The 6,156-nt window shown below is 46.0% G+C and overlaps 1 pseudogene; it reads right to left on the bottom strand.

Annotated features, from left to right (window-relative positions):
- Positions 1–5,386: 5,386 nt before the first annotated feature.
- LOC129504346 (40S ribosomal protein S18-like) lies at positions 5,387–5,729 on the bottom strand (annotated as a pseudogene).
- Between the last annotated feature and the right edge of the window lie 427 nt (positions 5,730–6,156).

Below are 6,156 nucleotides of genomic sequence, written 5' to 3'. Positions count from 1 at the left end.
TGGAAGCCTTGTTCTTACCGTCTTCCTGCCCCGGGCACTGGGTCAGTTCTCCAGAAAGTGTTTCTGATGACTCTTCCAAATATGTCAGAGAGGACTGCAGTTCGTCAGCCTGTAGGGGAAGTTGCAAGAACGTTTCCTTAGCAGATTTCTGGGGCTCCTCTGGCTAAAATTGGCAACAGGGATATTAGTGGATTGCTAATTCCCATTGGGAAACTCCACGAGGGGAAACAATGAGAGTTTAGAGCTCTCGGTTATGTTCCCTAAAGATTGAGAGGAAGCCAGTGGGGAAGAAGTCAGTAAACAATTCTAAGTGGATTTGCAGCATTTTGCAACCTTACTGTGGCTTCTTTGTCCTCTCCCTTGCCCCTGCCTCCTAGAGGATACATTAAAAAAATTTTTTTTTGACAATTTTATTTATTGGGATGCCTGGGTGGCTCAGGGGTTGAGTGTCTGCCTTTGGCTTAGGGTGTGATCCTGGAGACCAGGGATCAAGTCCCACATGGGGCTCCCTGCATGGAGCCTGCTTCTCCCTCTGCCTCTCTCTCTGTGTCTCTCATGAATTTAAAAAAAAAAATTATTTATTTTTTTGAGAGAGAGGGAACCAGCCAGGGAGGAGGGGCAGAAAGGGAGGGAGAAGCAGGCACCCCACTAAACAGGGAGCCCATCCATGTGGAACTGGATCCCAGGACCTTGAGATCCCAACCTGAGCCAATGGCAGAGGCTTAACCAACTAAGCCATCCAGGCATCCCTGGAGAATACATTTGAATTTATTTTTTATTTATTTATTTATTTATTTATTTATTTATTTATTTATTTATTTTAAATACATTTGAATTTAGATGGCTATCCCTAAGATATCCGTCTTTGTAGTCCTTGTCTTTTTTTTTCTTTTTCTATCAGTATATGAATTTTTAAAATTAATTTATTAAATTTTCTAATTTAAATTTTAAATTAAATATGAATTTAATTAAATTTAAATTTTTTTCTTTATCAGTATATGAATTTTTTAAATTAAATATTTTGTTTGCTTGTTTTGATAAGCAAAAGGGAAAGGAACTCATGTTTATTGAGTGACAACACGTTGTGCTAAGCATTTTACATTCGTTATTTAATTCTTTTGGCCGAGTAGTCACTATTTCCCCCAGTTCCTAGATGAGGAAATTCAAGCTCAGGTTATGTGACTTCTCCAAAGATCAGACAGGCAAGCAGTGTCAGAGGCAGCTTAATGACACATGTCTATGTGGCCCCGGTGTCACACCAGTCTGTCTGTCTATCTAATCATCTATTTATCTACCTATCCCAGAGAGTAAAAATCCATGTTGCATATGCTGAACTATCACTTTCACATGGGGGACACATCAACTCTAAATTAATATATTTAGTGCATTCCCTAGGGTGGCCAAATAAGAGTTTGAAAGCAAATGTCTAGCTCAGGTGAAGGTTAACAAACGGCCACAAAGTCTTGGGTGGTCTCTTTCATGAGGAAGAGTGCCTATGGCCAAGTGAAATTTTCTCTACTGATTTGCTTATGACATTTATGCGGATGCGCTGTAAATCATAGATTCTAGCAGCAGAGCAAACACAGGTGCAACCTTTCTAGTTTACGGAGAAGGAAATTGAGCGCTTACCTGCCCAGAGAGTCAGTTAGAGCCCAGATGAACTGTCTGTAGGTCAGTGCTCTTTCCAGGTTAGCATGTTGCTATGGAAAAAATACTCGGTTTATTTTCCATGCTCATAACCTCTTTCTGTGGGAAAAGCCTAGCCTGCTGCTTAAGGTCACAGGCTCTGAAATTACCTGGCTCCACCTCCAGGATTTGTGACATGAAACAAGCTATCAACTGTTTCCTCTTCTGTGAACTGGGATGACAATAGTACTGGGATGAAAATGAGATGGGACGTTGCGTGTCAGTGCTTAGAACAGAGCTTGGCCTGCAGCAAACACTTGATAAGCTTTAGATAGTTTTGCATTTAAGCAGGGGGTTTGGGAGGTCGTCATGAAGGGATGACCAGTGCTTACGGAGATTTTTTTTTTTAAATTTTATTTATTTATGATAGTCACAGAGAGAGAGAGAAAGAGGCAGAGACACAGGCAGAGGGAGAAGCAGGCTCTATGCACCGGGAGCCCGACGTGGGATTCGATCCCGGGTCTCCAGGATCGCGCCCTGGGCCAAAGGCAGGCGCCAAACCACTGCGCCACCCAGGGATCCCTTACGGAGATTATTGATATCTAAGGCACTGGCACTCAGAGTAGACCTGTGTCGTTAAGCTGCCTTTGATGTTTACTGGCTCTCTGACTTTTGGAGAAGTCACATGATCCATCTGAGCTTTAATTTCCCCATCTAGGAAATAGGGGAAATAGTACTTACCTCGCCGAGAGAATTAAAAAACACGTGAAATGCATAGCAGAACATTCTGGCACTCAATAACAAGGAGTTCCTTCCCCCTTTTGTTTTTTCAAACAGTTATGTAGCTTTTTTTTTAATTTAATTTTTTTTATTGAAGTTCCATTTGCCAACATATAGTATAATACCCAGTGCTCATCCCATCAATTGCCCTCCTCAGTGCTCCTCACCCAGTTACCCCAAGCCCCCGCCCACCTCCCCTTCTGCAACCCTTTGTTCGTTCCCCAGAGTTAGGAGTCTCTCACAGTTTGTCTCTCTCTCTAATTTTTCCCACTCAATCCCCCTCTTTCCCCTTATAATCCCTTTCACTGTTTCTTATATTCCCCATATAATGAAACCATATGATGCTTGCCTTTCTCCGACTGACTTACTCCACTCAGCATAATACCCTCCACTTCCACCCATGTTGAAGCAAATAGTGGGTATCTGTCTTCTCTCATGGCTGAGGAATATTCCATTGCGTATATAGACCAGGTCTTCTTTATCCATTCATCTGTCAAAGGGCATCATGGCTCTTTCCACAGTTTGGCTGTTGTGGACATTGCAGTTATGTAGCTTTTGGTTTGAAATGTTGTCTGCTGGCCATCAGGTGGCTTCAGGATTCATTCACCATGAATGTGATCATAATTTAATCTGGAACAAAAGTAAATCCAAAACTCCCCCTACACAGGGGAACGTGTTGTATGTCAGCCATGCTTCAGGACCTATGCGCTATCCATCTCATAAGTCATGTTTTAGTTACTGTTTTAATGCTTCGAGAGAACCAGTGGCAACCACCTGCAAAATAGCAGGCTGTAGAGGAGGGTCAAGGCTTTGGGCTCACAAAATGTTGGGTGGGAGAGCTGGGGCTGCGTGCTAGCTGAGGACCTAGGGCGGGTTTCCCAGTCAGAGTTTCCCATTCAGGGGGGATTAGAGAGAGAAACGTAGCCCTTGAAGGGTTGCTGTGAGGCTCGAGCTCTATACAAAACACAGAGAAGCAATAATAGCTAATACCGAGCATTTATTCCGTGCCATCCATTGTTCTAATTATTGCATTTAATTGTCACAAACATCCTGGAGGGCGGGTGCCATCACCACCATATTGTGGATTAAAAACCCAGGCACTAAGAATTTATGTCTCCTGCCCAAGACCACACAGCTAGTTAAGCGGTAGAGTCTGAATTTAAACACAGGCATTGTGGTTCCAAAATCTCAGCAATTAGCTACCAAGCTTTACTGTCACCTTGGCACATAATAGATAATAAATATTAGTTTCCCCTCCTTTCACTACAGATAAGCTTGTTGGGACACCTGGGTGGCTCAGTGGTTGAGCGTCTGCCTTTGGCTCAGCCGAAGCTCGCATTTCCAGCAAGGCGTGGAGCCAAGAGTCAAACCAGTCATGTCTGAGTCTTCAGCTGAGGGCCTCCACTCCATCCCTGCCTCTGGTCCAGGAGTCACATGGCCATATTTCTCAGAGTCTGCCAAGACTTCCAAGTCAGGAAGTGTCATTGGCTGGGATTTCCAGTGCCTGTGCCTGGGTTATTCCTGGAAAGCCTGTTCCTAAGTATGGCTGTTGAATGAACGGGTGCAGGAGGAGGTCCTCCTCCCCTCTGAGCCAGGACAGTCTCAGCTTGCTCTTTTCCTACCACCGGCACGGACATCCTACTGCTTTCTCTGAATTTAGCAGGTGTCCAAACTTGAGACTTCGTTCTGTTCCTCTTAAATGCACACGGGCCTGGGGTAAATGGAGGGCACATGCGGTAGGCCGTACAGGTGACTATTTATATGAGTCACCAAGGAGGAGTCCAGCAAAGAATTTGTCCCAAGGTTAGGGTCAAGGCACACCAGTGTGCTCTGAGCCTTTGCTGCCAGACCAGAGGGGAGAGATGTGTGTCTTTTTTGCCAACTCTGAAACACTCCAGTCTCGAGCCGTGGGGAGGAAGGTCTGGGAGTAGAAACAGAAAGAGCAGCTTGACTAAAATCTCTGTGATTGGAACCCACAGCTCATGCGTAATAGCACAAAGCTGGGTCTGAGGAACGTGGAGGCCTCAGCAGCACCCTGCTGCAGGGAGCCAGCACCCACCAGGGAGAGCACGAGATATCTAAGGGGACCAGAGGAGCCTTCAGGGAGACCCACCCTGGACTCCTGGAGCCCTAAAGTGGGTCAGGGGCAAGGGGCTGGGGTGGGCCTTGAACCGAGCTTGAAGGATCCATACCAGCAAGTGAGGTAGATTCGAAGAGATAGTTTTGATGCCGTCCCACTGGCCCCACTCCCACTCCTAAATTGGAATGTTGAAGGCAAGGTGTGTTGGGCTGTGCTTTCAGAATGCCTCTGATCCCCAGAGACATGGTTGGCGACTCTGAACCTAATCTGGAGGACACATCTCACACCTGGTAATTAAACAATCACACAAATACGTAACTTTAAACTGAGCCAAGTCCTATGAGTGGGGAGTACAAGGTGCCCGGCTGGTGCACACAGGGAATCTGATTGACCTGGGGGATGAGAGAACAGTAAGGAGAGGTTTCCTGGAGGGTGTCATGCACCATGGGGAGGGCTGCCAAGATCCTGCAGCAGATGTGGGGAGGGCAGGTAAGCTTCAGACTGCCAGGGGGTGGCCCAACACGACCTACGGGCTATTTCTTCCCTAACCTGAATTTTATTGATTTATTTACTTTTAAATATTTTGTTCAGTTATTTGATAGAGAGAGAGCATGGGTGAGGGTAAGAGCAGAGGAGAAGCAGATTCGCTGCCGAGCGAGGAGCCCGACCCAGGACCCCGAGATCTTGATCTGAGCTGAAGGCAGACAGGGGAATGGACTGAGCCACCCAGGCGCCCCTCTGATCTGCATTTTATTTGTTTGTTTACTTATTTTTAGGTGTATAAACTATTAACAGACAAGGCCCCTACAGATTCATTTCCTCTCGGGCACACCCATGGTGCGGCCTGGAGCCCTGCGATCGTGGTGGGCCGGCCTCCCACACAAAGTCCCCAGGAGTGGCTCAGCCTCCAGGGGCCTGCATCTTCAGTCACTCCAGGTCTTCACAAAGCTTCTTGTCCAGACCATTGGCTGGGACCTGGCTGTCCTCTCCATCCTTCTCGTCCTTTTGTCTGTTCAAAAACTGGTTTGGGATCTTACACTGGCTTAGATTCTGCACAGTAGTGGCCACACGTCCCACGTCATCCTCAGTGAGCTCTCTGGCTCTCTTGGCGAGCTGACGTCTGCTTTCCTCAACGTCACTGGAGCACAACTTCGCCCGACACTGTTAGCTGCAGTGATGGCAAAGGCTATTACCTGCGTACCCACAAAATGTGCCGGACCTTCTCAGGGATCACTAGAGACATGGCGGTGGTGTGTAGGCCTCTTTTGGGAGAGATGATCTGCATTTTGTTTTATTTTATTTTGATCTGCATTTTAAAACACAGAGTTATATTTATAAGAGCAGAAGTGAGTCCTTGAATGGTCTGTTTTGCCCAGTGGGTCAGTTTGGCCTTTCAAGGCGTGTGGATGGGAGGGGGGGATGGTTGGGGAATCCAATAACCTGAACTCTACTTATGACTCATTGGCCAACAAGGTGTATGAGTTCAAGCCGATTTTATCACCTCCGTTTCTCTACGTATAGAGGGCAGAGACAGGAGTGGAGTCTGCCAAACGGTCTCTGCAAGTCCTTCCGATGCTTAAAAAGAAAATCTAATAGCAGCTTTTTAAAAAATCCCCTGATATTTAACTTTTTAAAAAATATTTTATTTGAATTCAATTTGCCAGCATATA

Source organism: Nyctereutes procyonoides, unplaced genomic scaffold (genome assembly GCF_905146905.1).
Source record: "Nyctereutes procyonoides isolate TBG_1078 unplaced genomic scaffold, NYPRO_anot_genome, whole genome shotgun sequence".
NCBI classification, from domain to species: Eukaryota; Metazoa; Chordata; class Mammalia; order Carnivora; family Canidae; genus Nyctereutes; species Nyctereutes procyonoides.
Note: the sequence above shows the minus strand (reverse complement) of the source record. Positions and strands in the feature narration are given on the sequence as shown.